Source organism: Channa argus, chromosome 14 (genome assembly GCF_033026475.1).
Source record: "Channa argus isolate prfri chromosome 14, Channa argus male v1.0, whole genome shotgun sequence".
In the NCBI taxonomy this organism is placed as follows: Eukaryota; Metazoa; Chordata; class Actinopteri; order Anabantiformes; family Channidae; genus Channa; species Channa argus.
In genome coordinates this window covers 1057688-1073964 of record NC_090210.1, presented here as the reverse complement: position 1 = coordinate 1073964, position 16277 = coordinate 1057688, and the positions used below count along the sequence as shown (strand labels likewise).

The following is a 16277-nucleotide window of genomic DNA, read 5'->3' as shown; positions in this document are numbered from 1 at the left end:
TCTTGTTTGATTATTGTTATGAAAATCTTCAACGGCTTTTTGTCTAAATATCACATTATTGTCATAATTTTTGAAGCTGGTGTTTATAAACAACATAATCTGGAAAAACAGCCTCATGACATATTTTATTTAGGAGCATTTCCCTGGTTTGCACTGTGTGCATTAAATATCAGGCTCTATAAAATTTAATTAGCAAGGCCTGGACATTGTCTCAGTACATCTTCAATGCTGTATCGTATTTTATTGGAGCTAAAGCTGATGTAAAGCAGTTTTAGAGAGCAACACGCTGCAGACAAATTGCATGATTTCCAAGTATTTTTCTGTCATGTTTTCTTGTTTTGTCCTCCTCCCTGTATCATGGAGTGCAATGCAATGCAGCTAGAAAGAAGTGTTTTGTAACTAGTAAGCTGTGACTACAAAGACACTTTTATAAAGTGAAAGGACACTTTCAGCAAATCTATAAAAAATTGACATGATCTAAATAATAGGTTGCAGATGACTATAAGCAGGAATTACTGTATTTTCAAGTCATCAGCATTTCTTCTTGATGACATGCTACTGCTCCTACCAGTTCTTTGTTCAGTGCTTCAGTTTGTTAGGGAATTCCAACCAAATCTGGACTGTGTCAGTAGACTCCCCTTGACATATAGGCTGAGGCAGGTGTGTTTTTCCAGTCAGTTTGGTGTGTTTTGCTCTGCTTTTCTGGATCCTATCACTTTAATTTTTTACTGCTTGCTGAGAAAATCCAGATAGACTACTAAAGCCAAGTGGGCAGGCAGTGAATTAGGGGGAAACCATTGTGAGTAAGTGCACGTGTGTGTTTGTGCATGTGTGTAATCGCAACGTCATGTCAGGTGGAAAAGGCTGGCTACTTCCTCTGTCTGTGTCAACTGTTAACGTATGGAGAGGAGGAAGGAAAGAAGACACATTGAGTAAGAAGTAGTGAAAGATCAGAAAAGCGCCATAGACTTAGTTTCATATTTATTCTTTGTCAGTTTGTCACTTGCATGTTCATATAAATTTACCAGATCCCTTTTGAGAGAACACGTTGCTGGGCCAATGACACCAAACATGAAACCGAGCCTGATAAAGTAACTCCTTTTGTAAGTAAAGTAACTCTTTTTGTCCTCTTTTGGTCTGTTATTGACATGCAGAGGTGATGCAAAAAATGATGAATGGAAAAGCCAATTAGTTCCGAGTTCCATTTGTACAGACAATGGAAACTTTTTGGGTTCTGGCCAAAAAAGATTCAAAAGGTGCTGTAGAGTCCAAAGTATCTTACAAGTTTGAATACAGAAGTAAAACATTTGGCGAATCCGAGAGATGTTCAATAGAGATTAAAAACAAGGGCCTGCCACATTTACAATTAATCTAATTTGTAATCATCAACTGTAATCTGTAATTGTTTAATCTACTCAGGACATAAACATCTAAATAGGCTTCGCTCATACAGTGTCATTTAAGCAAGCAGTTTCATGCCACATTAAGTTTAACCGTGGGACACGCAGTCGTATTCAAATTTACGATGCAGTTTCTTTCTTTGATTTTGCTTTAATGTTTACAATATATATCCTGAATTCCTCACAGATTGTCACATTATTATATATATGTGTATATATTTATATATATACACATATATATATGTGTGTGTGTGTGTATTTGTACATACACACACATTTCTTTACAAAATCACCAACATAACAAAATGAATCTAAAATCATGCGCATAAATAAAGGTTGAAAGGCTAAAAAACAATACATTTCCTGTGATGTAATTAATTGTAAAAAGTCAAGAGATAAAACTCATGATTATGTCTTAAATTTATGAGGAAAAATGCAAATGACAGACTTACATGTCTGTATATACAGTGTGTAAACTTTTTAAACACAATAAAGTCTAAAACAGTACTGTAATATAGCGTAATGCTCCAGAAAGCCTTTCCTTTTCACCTTCACAACTGCAAACACATGCCAACTTCACTTACCTCTCAGTCTTTAGGGAAGCAGAAATTGCTCGCATACTCACACATGTCTTTGAGTGGAAACAGTTAAAGGAAAGAAATAACAAAACACCCTGATGCCTCTGCACGCTCAAACTGAAGAGATCCAAAAATGCAACACAAAGACGGCACAGGTCACAGCGGGAATACATGTTTTCTACAAAAGCCTCTGAGCTCAAGCTCAGTCCAAGCTCAAACTATGCTCCAAGCGTTGTTTTGCTCCACCTCCTCCAAACTCCTCTTTAAGTTGAAGGGTGTGGACTGAGTCAAAGCCATGACTATGGAGAGTCCACATCATTCACACAAGCTTGCCTCTAAAGAACCACACCCAGTACGAGAGAGACACATGGACAGAGAGAGAGAAACACTCAAGTTTTCCTTAAATAACAGCAGAGGAGGAGTGAGGAAACTTCTAGTTGCAGGGTCATCAGGAGCCTTGAAATACCCAGGCAATGAAAAACATGACGCAGAGCAGCGCTCATTTCAGGATGTTTATGTTATTTGGCACAATCTCTGTCCTTTTTAAGATGGTGGTAGGCGTGTGGTGGGCCCTGATGTTAAACATCAGATTACCCAGATAAAAGGGATTAGTCTGTGAGTGTGTTTGTGTTCGTGCCTCCACACGCTCTTCGGTGTCTACACATCCTGCTGCATGGCGTGTACATTTGTGAACATGTGCATACGTTCATGTGTGTTTGAGTAGGCATGGCTGCGGCCTATAGTTTGAGGCTGACTGCACCTCCGCGCTGATGGCTAACAGCTGCTATCTCTTTCCTGTCTGAGTGGGTATACAATCCATGCTATAATGCTGTAATCACACAGTATGCCTACATCTGTTTGGAATCAACCAAACACGTGCAATTCCAGCGCAGTTCCTCTGCCCCTGCCGCTTATTTGATCTCATTTTATTATAACATAACATGAGGCCTTTTGGTGGCTGCTTTCATCCAAAGAGCTTTTAACAGTGGTATATGTACAAACACGGCAAAGTAGAACTGTGTCAGTCCCACGTTATACTTTGTTTTCACAGCTCTGGATTAACGTTGTGAAATCTCATGTGAACCAAATATTGTTAGCCAAAAATAGCTGGGATCCATAATTGGAACCAAGCAACCACCTCAATTATTTAAAAAAAAAAATCCTTTAAAGAGTGTCACCAAATCCATAAAACAGACCAAAACCAACCTCTTAATGTTTGTAAAAAATTTAAACTTGTTGTAAATACATATTGTAATTTTTGAAAAATGGTTACAAATTCAGGGCAATATTGTTAGTAACCAACATTACTTAAGCACAATTAAATAGTTCTTTACTATTCAGTTGTGATGAATTTAATTATTGGGAACTATTTTCAGACGTGGACTGATACACACTTGATTACCAATTGAGTATTTACTGCAGCAGGAAGGTGTAAGTGAAATTAACTTAAAAGATACTAATGTATGGTGCTGATGTTTATTGTTGGAACATAAAGTCAAATGTTACCAACACAACATCATGTGGAGATTTTTGTGGAGATTATTTTAATGAAACAAACATGTAGAATTTCACCAGCTTTTCCTTTTTACTTTCTGCTGTTAAAAGTATTGGAAACTTACCATCCTAATTAAAATATATATGTTGCATTCTGCATTCTGGGTGTTTGATGTTATTGAAGATAATACACTTCAAGTACTTATTGTTGTTTTGCTGGTAATAAATTTCACCAAGTCCGCTGGAATCCTGCATGTCTGCAGGAAATCAGTCATATGAAAATAAACTCTGTGAGAACACATCCTTGCATTTTACTTTCTTATCCTTGACCTCTTTTATAATTACTTGGGATGTGATGTCCTCTTTCCTGTAAGATGTCTGCTAAACTACAGTAAACTCACTTAAGTTCAGCACTGAACTTTAATGTTAGGATTATAAAATCAAAGCAAAAACTGTGATATTTTAAAAGTTCTTAGAAGAATTACTTTCAGACAAAACAATAAAGACTCAGCACTAATGACTTTGTAGCTAAGATGTGAAAACAAACAAGCCCCTTCCTCTACTGTTTAATATTTCCTTTCCAGGGGAGTTCCTCTGGCTCGTGCTAACAACACAATTATTGTAAAGTTCATACTTGCTGCATTTCAGGAGTAGCCATTCATTAAAATGGTCATTGAAACCAGAGGTGGTGTTTGGAACGAAGCCAAACTGGGCGATATAAATGCTCTGCACTTATACGGCGCTTTTCTACCTATTGGCAGTCAAAGCGCTTTATACTGATTCTTATTCACCCATTCAAACTCACAATCACACACACACTCAAACACCGATGAGGGAGCTGCTATGCAGCTGGCCAACACTCAATGGAAGCAACTAAGTTGGGGTTCAGTGTCTTGCTCAAGGACACTTTGACATACGACACGGGAGGAGCTGGGGACTGAGCCAACAACTGTGAGATTGGTGGACATTTGCTCTACCTTTCTGCACCACAGTCACCCCGATATGGTCCATTAGTTTATAGTTATGGCCAAATATTATGTTGCTAGGTAACAGTCAGCTCTATCAAAATGACCAAGTTATCATTAATGGCTCAGTGAGCACCAGCAACGTATATGCCAAATCTCATCATGTTCAAGAAACGTTTCGGTAGAAACATGCAAAAACTGCCACTGGCAGAGTTCAGCTGACCACCCTCAATGATAACAAAGCCATCCAAATTCCTCTAAATTGTGTATATTTTTGTGGCAAAATTTACTGTGACTAAATAGATGCAAAAATATTGACAAAGCTTTTCCAAGGAACCATATAAAGCATTATCTCACAAAGGAGGGCTTCACAAAACAAACTATTAAAGTCTTATTCTTTCTGGCAGGTAGCCCAGATGGCAAGTAAAACCAAAGGCCGCCTACGCACACACTATCAGTGACGGGAGAAAGACAGCCAGACAGGCAAACCCAGCAGGAACACTTTCACCTGTGCTGCACACAAAGCCAAGGTCTACAACAGATTTGTGAGTGTGACATGTTTATTTCCTTTCACAGTTGCATTCATTCTTTCTTCACAATTTAGCATGGTTGCACATTCTGGTGTTATAGAAATTATTTTTTAAGAAAGTTTGGACCATGAACAGTATATATTTTGTGTATGTGTTCCTGTATCCTGTGTGTGTGTGTGTGTATAAATGAGTCATCCTGGAGTGACCCCACCCTACGTGGGCGGTTGATTTGGCGGGCTGGGAGTATTTGGCCTCTGTCAGTCTGCCTGTCCCAGAATGTACTGCTCACATAACTGGTCTCTTTGTTTCAAATGTCACTCCTCTCAAAGGAAGAGAAGGGATCCCTTCCGTAGACGCCTCTTGTGCTCTTCCCTCATGTCTTTCTATGTTGCCGTTGTGCCGCCATGACACCGCCTAGCTCACAAAACATTACTAAAGGCTGGTTGTCAGTCAGAGGTAATACAGTTGTAAAACTAACTGCATGTATTGCTTTTTCAGTTTCATTTTAATGAATTTAAAATAATAATATTAATAATATTTGTTTAATCTTCACAAGACACCAAATTCATCAAAAGTGTTTTCCTGAAGATAAAAAGCAGAATTGTGAGAAGCAAAAGCACCGGAGGTTATTTGTTCCTACGTATTTTGTTGATATTTCAAAAATATAAGAGGACAATCCTTCCCATTTACTTTTCCACACTACTTCTCAGTGCACATGACCAAGCTAAAACTCTGCTCATATGGTGACGTTTGAAGTTATTTTGAACTAATTTTAGCTGAGAGTTACATAAATAAATCAAGTCACATAAATACATAAAATTGTTGTACTTCATTTGAGGAGAATCACATTGTTGTTGTGGTGTCAAATTGGTTTAAAGCTGCTTTCATTCTGATTGATACTATATTACAACATTATAAAACCATCTCCTGTATTCAGCATCATCATAATTATTTTTAAGAGGAGTAATTTATAGAGATAGTTTAACAACCTTTTTGGGAACAATTTAATGTTGGCATTGGTGTTGCAAAAAGGTTCGAGGGGAGGAAGGGTGTTTTCACGATGGATATTAGTGTAAGTCTATAAGGAAGTAAAATGTTTAAATGTTACTACACATTCTAAGCATTTAATTGTTACTACAGTAATTCCTTTAAAAAAAAGTCATGGGCCATTTTGATTTTTTTGGCTGTGGCAATAACCCATAGATTGTGAGATGAGTGACTATTTCATCACACCTTTGTATTTATGGATACAATTATCATAATTTAATGCAGGCGTTTTCATTGTACTGAAATGTTTTTGTAAAGTATGCATTGCGAACATGACAGCAAGTGATGAAAAAAGAATCAGTCTAGAGAAGGTGCCTAGTGTTAAATGTCATTAAATAAAGTTATATATTTATTCGGATTTTTCTTCTCTAATCATAACTTTTCCTCATGATGTGCTAGTTAGGAACCACACATACAGTATAAAGGGTGTTTGAAACTCCAAGACCAACACTTGGATGTAAGGATGGTACAGAAAATGCTATGGCTGCTACTAAATACCAGTGATCATCATTTGAAAAGCCCCTGAGTCAGCTTGCATTTTGGCAAATCAATGCTTTACTTTTGCTGGATCACAGAGCAAGGCAGAAAAGCAGCACGGAATCCTGTAAACTTTTACAAGCAAGTGTCAAAACAGCCAAACTAACTGTGACAGAAACAGACACAAACGGCAGTGTGAGTTTGCTAAATCAACTGTTTACTCGTTCATCTCCTAAACTGCCAGCAGCCAGTCAGTAAATGTGTTTGGTGTTGCACAAGCATGTTACGGGTGAACAAGTTTTTATGGGTTTATATCACAAATTACGACCCTCAAAATAGCCATGAAAATAGGAATCTTGAAGATAAAACATTACACTGAGGTAGGCCATTTGTTTGTGTCTGTTGTATGTTCTTTTGGTAGCACTCAAAAAATTGCTTGTTTCAATACAATTTCCCATTTCACTTTTGTACACTTGCTTAAAAGTCAACAATCTGGTTGTTTCCCTCCTATTTCATAGTTAGGTACAAGGCAAGCGAGAATCTAAGTCAAGTAGAAAACATCAAAGCATAGTCCTATCAGAAAAGCGTTGACAGAAAAGTGGCTTTTTGGGGGTTTGTTTTGTTTTTAATAGATTTAAGTGCATAGGACGATGCGGAGGAGTTATGTCTTCAGCAGTTTTTTAAATATTGGGAGTGAGTTTGCTGAGCGTGCAGAGTTTGGTAGCTCGTTCCACCATCGTGGGATCATTGCGGTAAAGAGTTTTGCTTGGTGTCTTCTGTGCGCTGCTGGGACCACCAGACGTCGTTTGTTGGCAGACCACAGCGGGCGGGAAGGATTGTAGACTTTAATGAGTGAGTTGATTTAAGCAGGAGCTGTTGAGTTACAGGGGTGAGCAAGAGACAGAGCTTTGAACCTGATGCGAGCAGCTATAGGAAGCCAGCGCAGAGATCTGAAGAGTGGTGTGACATGGGTCCTTTTTGGCTGATTAAAAATGAGGCGAGCTGCTGCGTTTTGGATCATCTGCAAGGGTTTGATTGTGGAAACCGGTGACCCCATTAACAAAGCGTTGCAGCTGAATCTTAAAAAACAACAGCTGCACTTTTAAAGCACAGTTAACAGCAATTTAACAGTTAATTTACTTTAAACAGTAGGGCTGCTCAGACAAATGCTGCTTCATCTAATATAAGCTAAAATAAAGTTGGCACTTGCCATCATGCCTCATGACTGTCTCTATACACTGATTATTATGTGGTTTTGCTTTTGTTTTTTTGTTTTTCTTTCAAAATGGGGCTGTGAATGGGGCATAGTGATTCAGCATAAGAATATTTAGGAAGCATAAAAGAATTCAAAAAGGCCGGGCCTGTCATTACTTAAATAGTTTAGATGATTTAATGAAAATAATTATTATAATTTTGTCGGATGTTTCAAAATTGAAATGACAGAAATCACTGAACTGATTCTATACAACAAAAAGGACAAGAGCAGCTCAAAGAGGTCGGAGACATAAATTCACACAATTTCACAAAGCTAAAGTAATAATGTAGTAGTATTTTTTTAGAAATTGGTGTACAGTTACTGATGTACAGTTAGGGAACACGGCAGGTGTTAACTGCACAAGCTTAAATCATAGAACATCACTGTTCCAATATTATAAATACTGCTCAGAAGTCACTCATTAATCCGTTTTGCTACTCAAATTGCACAGTAACTTGCTATATTTTGCTGTGTTACAACAAGTAAATATGCCTCATTATTTAGATCACAGAATGTATATGTTTTTGTTTTCTTATGTATTTGGGCTTCTTTTTGCTCTGCAGCTATCGCAGCACCTGGAGCTATAGGAGCTTTGTGTACCAATATCGTCCTGTTTCAGCTCAGCACCATCTGGTTCTGGCAAAGAACAGTTTTAAACGTGTCAATTCATCAAATAAACTCCCAAGCTGTAAGAAAATAATTCTCAAGCGTACAAAAAGCTGGAAGCAACAACTCTCCAGTTCATTCTGTTCCCAGTTATGAATCTGGGTTGCATGAGCAGTCCTTGCCTTTGAAGTTTCATCTGAGGAGAGAGGGTAAAGACCAGAGCTGCTGGCTTGCAGAGAGATCAAGTAAGTGTGTGGCCAAGTGGGCCTCTTAATTTTCTTATAATGCCTATCTTTAGTTGTCAGTTATGAGTATCACGCCAGCAGATGTCCTTCGGAAAACATAATTTAAAAGAAATGCTTACAATAGTAGCAGCTAGTTTTAAATATAGGACATTTTAAAAATAAGTTTGTTGTTACCCTATTCATTACTCAGACTAACTGACAAGGTTTCTTTTTGTCTGGCTTTAGAGTTTGTCCATACCTCCACACTTATTACTTACACAACTTTATATGAAAAATCCTCAAAATCCTCACATTGACATTCATAAGCACACTGATATTTTGGCATCATGCTCACAAAAAAGAACGGGGCTATTTTATTTTATCTGTGTTCAGGTGCCAAGGAACATTAAGGTTTCTCGGTATTTAATGGTACTTGCATTGGCAGGGCAGAAAGGTCATTGTAAAATGTGTGACTTATGAAATATGAAATATGAAAATACTTGTGAAAACACTTAAACAGAGACTGGTGCACTGTATTAGTCACACGGTGTAAAAAAATGTTGAGTGAAGACAGCAAATATCTCACTGATCAGATTTTAAGGTAAACTCTTCTTGTCAACTGAAATGGATTGAAGTATACTACATCATGGCAGTGGATTAAGGCATGTTCAAGGCTCACCCTTCTAACCAATCATAGAAGGTCAAAGTTCATGCAGACATAAACAAGTGACATGCATGTTTCTATTAAACACACCAAGATTTCAAGTGTCTTTCTACAGTTATAATTATATACCTTTAATTAAAGAAAAACATTATTATTGTTTTATTATTTATTATTTTGAATAATAATAATTATTATTAATTGACATATTGAACTCATCTATCGTTTGAATTTTTATATGATTGTGCTCCGCTCATTTTATAGCACATAGTTTGTCTTTGAAACACAGTTGTCTCCTAACAAAAACTTCTTAATCAGTTTCTTAGCTGATGAATGTGATATTTAATTGTATCCCTCCCATTGGTTTGACAAAACAAAATATATTAATTTCAGCTTTCTGCTCCATATGAAAATGCAGCAGACAACTGATATAGTAAAGCAGCTGCTTCCCTTTTTATAAAGGACTTGCTGTCCAATCTAAAAAGACGCGTACTATACTGTGACGATTTGTACTCTTTATTTCCAAATATAATATTTCTTAATATCATTGTTTGATTATGTTAAAATCCCACATGCTTTATAGTGTGTCATCACAATCTCATTTCTTGGATGCACAATGGTGTAAACAACTTGTCATACATATTTTAGATTTATAAACATTCAGTGCTTACTTTGCACCTCAGGCATAATGTGAGTGACTTGGTGTGTTTATCAAGTGGCCTCTTAATAAATCAGATAGAAGCTGCAGGTGAAAGCTGCACTGATTAAGACTAAGATGTATGGTCATAATTAGTGCTCTAAGTATATAGTATATGTAGATGTTATGATGTCCATCATACTGTAGATGTTCTCATGCTACCATACAATACACTATACAGCTCGAACAGACATTTTTCATATAGTCAGGAATTTAAAACAAAGCCAAGTGACTCAATCAGACATGTTTAAACAATATGCTGATGACTCTTGGCTATGAAGCTGCCTCAATTGACCCCAGCCACACCTGACACCTACTGCTGCTGAGCCCTTCCACAGTACAGAGAAGAATATTATGCAAAAGTAAACATCATGAGTCACATCGAGGTTCATATTAAAAAAAAATCTTTATGTGAACATACAGCATTTAAAGGGGTCAACGACTAACAATTGGAACCAGTTCAAATAATCATTCATTTCTAATCCTGTTACTTGTTGATGGCTGAGTACTAGGTTACAGTCATCCAGGTGAATATGTATCCTAAAGAAACAATATGTTAAACCTAAACAGACCATGGCAGGTTTAATTTATGGGTTATGGTTCTACTGGCCAAGTCATTTGTCATCTATCACTTTTAAGAATGAATGTGCTCTTCAGTATGTTTAATAAGACTTATTGTCCTCACATACACAGTAAACAATGTGAAACAACACAGTATGAATTACCACAAACCCCCCTGCAGTATTAACACCACATCCTATTATTACTTCTTCCAACTGTGTGATCAGTGTGATTTTGTGGAGAGATGGATTTGTAATTGCCTTTTCAAGTACAATGATGGATTACTTGCCTGTTCTGATTAATAAGAAATGATAGATGACTCAGGAGGCACATTCTGGGCTCCCCCTAACCTTGTCAATGTTCACCAGATGTACATATTCTTTGATTTTTAATATAGCCAGCTGAGACATTAAGCATAATTCATGGCTAACTCAATTGATAGATGGCTTCGGCAGATCTGCCATTTTAGTGTAGTGTTGTAGAAACACTACGAGGCCCTATTAGCAGCTTTACTTGTGCAGCATCCAAGACACACTTAGGAATCAGTCTGTCTTTGCTTTCTGCATCTTGTCAACAAGTAAATTAAACTACTAATTTTGCAGAAGAAAAGCACAAGTACACCACAATACACACTAGCGACCAACACTAGAACTCAAAGTCAATGAATGGATGAATAATGTGGATCAGGTGTGATGACCGGTACCAGCTGAGCAGACAGACAGAGTGTTGGGGAGCCTCAGCTGGTCTTCTGACACAAATGCACCCCCCATACCATTAAAGATGCAGGCTTTTGAATTGTCTGCTGATAACAACCTGGATGGTCGCTCTCCATTTTAGTCTGCAGGACATGGTGTCCATGGTTTCCAAAAAGAATTCCAAATTCATCTGACCAAAGATGACTGTCATTTTCTGGAAGTCTTCCTTCGTCCATGAAGCTATGTCAATTGTTCCACAATTTTTAGATGCCGTTTGTCGCAAATTGGTAAACCTCTGCCCATCTTTATATTTGAGAGGTTCTGCCTCTGAAATGTTCCTTTTATACCCAGTCATGTTACAGACCTGTTGCCAGTTAACCTAATTATTTGTCAAATGCTTCTCCATTTGTTTTTGGTTTGAGGCAATTACCTTTCCACCGTTTTGTTGCCCCTCTTTTTCGAGATGTGTTGCTGTCATCAAACTTAAAATAAGCTAATATTTTCCATGAAATGTCTCTGTTTCAAAATCTGATATGTTGTTGTTCTATTGTGGATAAAATAGGGGTTTGCAAATCATTGCATTCTTTTTCATTTAGTTTTTCACATCCTCCCAAATTTCTTGTAAGGAGGTAGGGTTGCCATTTGGGCCCCTGTTTTGGGTTCAAAACTATTGTTTTAGCCATTAGAAAAAAACATGCAAACAGATGACAGACATTGTGGGGGAGACAGGAGTAACTGTCTAAGTCTTTTACATATAGTCCACATACACACTCCCACACACTGATGTAACTGGATAGTCTGCCCTCCTCCTTCTCTACCATTTCTTGTCACTCCTGTTTTAACTTGCAGAATTATTAGGCTAATGTTACTTTCCATTTTCTGTTGCTCTTTGTCTCATGACCCACTGTGGTATCTTCTGTCTTGTACATTTATGTGTCTTGTCACTAACTCTAACTAACAAAAACACTTTTCTCATCCTTTCAGGTAATAACTTTTAACAGATGACCTGGATACAGTTCTTGATGGATGAGTACTGTATATAAGTGTGTGTGCACAGAAATGAGTGAGAATTGATGAAAATTTGGACGTCTCTGGGGAAGACACTTCATTATGTTAAGTTTCTCAGTTCTAAATTTCTCAGCGTTGTAAAGATATTGTTAAGACATTGACGTAAAATCACCACTGGAAAATCACTTGAGTTGCACCTGAATCCTGTATGTGTGACTGCAGGGAACACACACGCACACACATACATGAACACAAAGCAGGGTCTGTCGCGTGAGCCATGTGGTTGTGAATATCTGTTGGCATCTGGCTCTTATTTCCTTTCTCCATGTCACAGGCACAAAGGCTTTAAGCATGAGTCACAGCCCCCAACCTCCGGGGCATCCAGGCTCGGCTCTACAGACACAATACATGATCACTGATAATGTCACGACCATTTTGCCAGATTACAGCAACAGTCAGACACAACGTTTTCAAAAAGTGCTGTTTAACACTTCAGTTGTCACTTCACTTACCCAGATGTTATCAACTAACTAGACACATTAAACTTTTTACAACATGCAATTATAGTGTCTGCTCTATACTTTTATTATTATTATAGATCTCAGTGTTGAGTGACTTGAAAGAAACTATTCACCCATAACTTGTGTCATCACAGTGTCATGACTTTGGATTTGCCATAATAACTAGTTTTTTCTGTTGTTGTTAATACAGTTATGATTGCACAATGAAAACAAACATGCATGCATGACCCAGGAGATGAAATAAAACAACAGACCCATCAATAACTGTACCACTTTAAATACAAGCCATCTGAAAACAGACCGGACTGTGTTAGGAACTGCATCTGACACCCTTAATATGGGACATGTGGTATGCTACCAACATAGGTTGATTTTCAATTCAATTCAATTTTATTTATATAGCACCTTCTAGCACATTTCACTAAAAAGTCATTTCAAGGCACTTTACATAATAAAGTCATGCTATAAATATATATATATAGAGAAACCCAACAAATCCCCCTTTGAGCAAGCTCTAGGCAACAGTGGAGAGGAAAACCTCCCTTTAACAGAAGAATTCTTTACCAGAACTTTATTGTTAAGCCAGAAGGATGTCCCTGTTTGAAATATTCTGTAAATTCTGTATTTACAAACAGAAATATTGTTTTGATGCCAAAGCCAACACAGTCATCTAGACATGTTTTGTCCTTTGTTTTTTGGACTCCCTGTGATTAACAGTGGAAGTGTGGGAACAACGTTGGGGCCAGAGGCCATGCTTTGTTCTCCTTCTGTTCTACTCTGGTCCAGTCTTGTCTACAGGGGCCATTTTGAGGAAGGTGGACATAATGATGCACTGACTCACCAGTGAGCTGCACAGGCGGTTTGGCAATTTCCACAATGTATTTAAATCTGCGTCACGCAATTTGAAAATGAGGCTCCGAAATTTACAATAAGCAGGCTGAGGCACTGCAGAAGTTGCACAGCAGCAATCAGAGCCTAGCAAGGCTGAGGCATTGGCAGGGATGCAGGATGTTTCAGTCTTCTATGTTTTGCTGCTGATGTGTCTGGTTTAGCCTCAGCTTTTATCTAATCAAAGACTGGATTTGGAGGAAATACAGTCCAACTCCATTTCCAGACCCAATAACAGCAAAAGTAAAATGACATACTTGTTCGGGCTCACAGTAAGTTTTCTGTCACGTTGTGTCTGCCTTGTAGTGGAAAACTGTTCAAAAATGGTTAACAATGATTTGTATTGTTGTTATTTTCAGAAAGTAACATACAACTACAAATGAACTGTTCCTGCCAAAACAGTGTTGTTGTTGAGTTTTTTTTTTTTGCTGTTTTTGTAGGCAAAGCCTGTTGTTGGAGTCCACTATTAAAACCCTTCATGACATGAAGCAAGACTCCCAGACACATAAAAAAAGTCTCAGAGTTACATTATTTATGTGACGCATTTAGATAATTTATGAACAAATATAGTAGTATTATGAGCAAATCTACCTCAAGAATTATTATTCTAAGTACAATAAGTATTATAGGTACATCGATAATACAAATAAAGAGCACTTAATCATTGTAGCCAGAGCGAGAGGAAAGTTAACTAATTCTCTGCAACAAGAAAGTAATTTTCTGGACCAGGGATTTTAGAGTAAACATTGTTCAGCATTTTTATTGTTTACCAGATTAATCACAATTATTGTTTATATTATAGTTGTCCCACACAGCAAAATCCCTTCAGGCCATTAACACAACATTACACAAGTATTTTTAGATAATACAATGTAATAAACCTTTGCTTACAATCAACAATAACATCACATTTCCTTATTCTCATTGTTCTCCATAAGCATCTTTTAATAACTTAAACAAGTTGAAATAGTAGTGTTAAAATCATCCTGTGCATCCTCGTGTTTTTCTTTCGTACAACTCTGAATGTTAAGTGTGTCTGACTTCTACTACAAACAACAACAAAAGACAAAAACCAGCCAATGAACTCAGTATTTTCCCACACTGAGGGTCAGACGAAACAGTAACCTGCCTCCGTCTGCTTCTGGTGTGCTCTGCTACAACTGTTGTCCAGTCGGCCAGCTGGTCCTGACAGTCGGCAGGACTTTGGCTCAGGCAGCTGATGTCAGCCAGATGTGAGGCTCATACACACAATAAGATGCGTGAGTATTACATCCTCGGCTGGAAAGCAAAGGACTCATTGCTACCTCAGTCGACCCCACTACATGCTGCTTTCATTTCAAACGCAGAGGAAGGGCTCAGAGGGAGAAACATGAACTGTGGCTTAGGTCAGTGAAATGTGTATCATCAGTAAAATACTGTTACACATTGAGACAGGTCATAACAATGCCAATACGCTCATGAACGAGTCTTTGTATTTCTGTTGTACTAATACCACAAGTCTGCAAGTTGTTTCATTAGCAGTCAAGTTCATGTTCAAGTTTCTTTAGGGTGTATTTTTTTCAAATCCAAACGAACTTGGGTTTCATACTGTATGTTGTCAAAACTGTAAATCCTTCTGCAAATTCACAATTTTTGCTAATATACACTTAATCAAAACTAACTTGGGTTGAGTTCTGATTTGTTTTTATTTAATTAGGCATTGATTTCTTATTTTTAAACTATTTTATGGTTTAAAAATATACATTTTCTTTTAATATGTACAACAACTTTTTACCTTGATGGTTCCTCTGAGCTCTTTTGCCACATGTTTTATGTTAAACTCCATTTTTTACTTTTAATATATAGTATGATGCAAATGATACCTATGCTTTCAGTCAACTGTGTAATGCTTTTGTGGAGCCTGCACCAGCAAAATGAAAGTGTCTTACAGCGATTTTGTTTAAAAGTAAAAAATGTCCAAAACTTGTTAATGTTGTATTGTAAGCTCAGTCACTAGCAAATTAAAAGCTGAAAAACAGAAAAGTTGCACATACAGTTTTTAAAGAAACATTTGTATCTGTACTCCCATCTGTTATATTGTTAAAATATGTAATGCAAGCCATGAGTCATGTTTGTTTAAACTCTGCTATTACCACCTCATATTTATTGTCATTACTCATGTTAATGAAAGGTTTGGACAAGCCCTTTTCAATAGGATGTTTGACCAGCTGAACTATACAGCTTGTTCTCCAACAACAGCCATGACCTCAGAGAAGAAACAACAATAAGAGACATTTGTGCTGGAAAGAAAATGTTTATATATAATCTTCCATGCTAGGTGCATGTTACACTGTGTACATTTATCCTGATGGGTTCTTAAAATAAAGTGAACTCAATCACGTGTAAAGCATTTCCTTCATGTCTGCGAATCCAAGTCCAAGTTTATTTGACTGATGTTTATCTCAGAAGTGTTTTTCCATTGTTTTCTTCTTCCCTTGGACAATTACCAGCAGAGCGTATTCTGCTCTGGATGGTAGTGCCTCTAGTGAGTCGAGTGTTCAACTACAAACATCTGGGGATGCTAGTCAAAAACATCTTGACTAATATGTGCTGCTTACTTGCTTAAAGTGTGGTTAATATAAACCTTTTGGTTTATTGCGTATGCATAAACCTGTGAGAAAAATAAGCAAT

The 16277-nt window shown here is 37.3% G+C and overlaps 1 long non-coding RNA gene across 3 annotated transcripts; it reads left to right on the top strand.

The window, feature by feature from the left end:
- Positions 1-649: 649 nt before the first annotated feature.
- LOC137098785 (uncharacterized) lies at positions 650-15190 on the top strand. Of its 3 annotated transcripts, none has more exons than XR_010910650.1 (3): positions 650-1103; positions 4845-8597; positions 12175-15190. It is a non-coding gene; the product is annotated as an uncharacterized lncRNA (long non-coding RNA). The 3 variants fall into 3 exon arrangements; XR_010910649.1 differs by having other exon boundaries at positions 653-1103; positions 4845-4982; positions 8310-15190; XR_010910648.1 differs by having other exon boundaries at positions 4845-15190.
- The last annotated feature ends 1087 nt before the right edge of the window (positions 15191-16277 follow it).